The sequence below is a fragment of the Haliaeetus leucocephalus genome, unplaced genomic scaffold (assembly GCF_000737465.1).
Source record: "Haliaeetus leucocephalus isolate CR32 unplaced genomic scaffold, Haliaeetus_leucocephalus-4.0 Scaffold932, whole genome shotgun sequence".
Lineage (NCBI taxonomy): Eukaryota > Metazoa > Chordata > Aves > Accipitriformes > Accipitridae > Haliaeetus > Haliaeetus leucocephalus.
Genome location: NW_010973368.1, coordinates 13390472 through 13390822, shown reverse-complemented (window position 1 = coordinate 13390822; position 351 = coordinate 13390472). Strand labels below are relative to the sequence as shown.

At 78.9% G+C, this 351-nt stretch overlaps 1 protein-coding gene across 2 annotated transcripts in view; it reads left to right on the top strand.

Annotated features, from left to right (window-relative positions):
- SYNE3 (spectrin repeat containing, nuclear envelope family member 3) overlaps nt 1-351 on the top strand; it is an 86045-nt gene that overhangs the window by 534 nt on the left and 85160 nt on the right. The gene's annotated exons all lie outside the window — the stretch shown is intronic.

The window sequence follows — 351 nt, the reverse complement described above, 5'->3', positions numbered from 1 at the left end:
CGCCGTGCTCGGCCGCTCCCTTCGGGCCCGGCGGCTTCGCGCGGAGCCGTGAGGGTGGCGCGCGGCTGCGGTGCAGCCGGGGGATGGGCCGGCGCCGCCTGCCCGCGGGGTCGGGTCGGGTTTTATCCCGCCGGCCCTTTGGCGTCGCAGGCTGCGGGGGGAGCTCGCTGGGGCTGGGGGGCGAGCCGGGAGTCAGACCCGCGTCGGCGGCTGAAGGAAGTCCGGGGGAAGGGGGCTGCGGAGGGGCTGGCTGCCGTGGGGTATCGGCGGCCCGCGCCGGGTGGAAGGAGCTCTTCGGCGGCGAGGCGCGTTCAGGTGCGCGGGCTGCGGCGGTGGGAGCGCGTCCGCGGA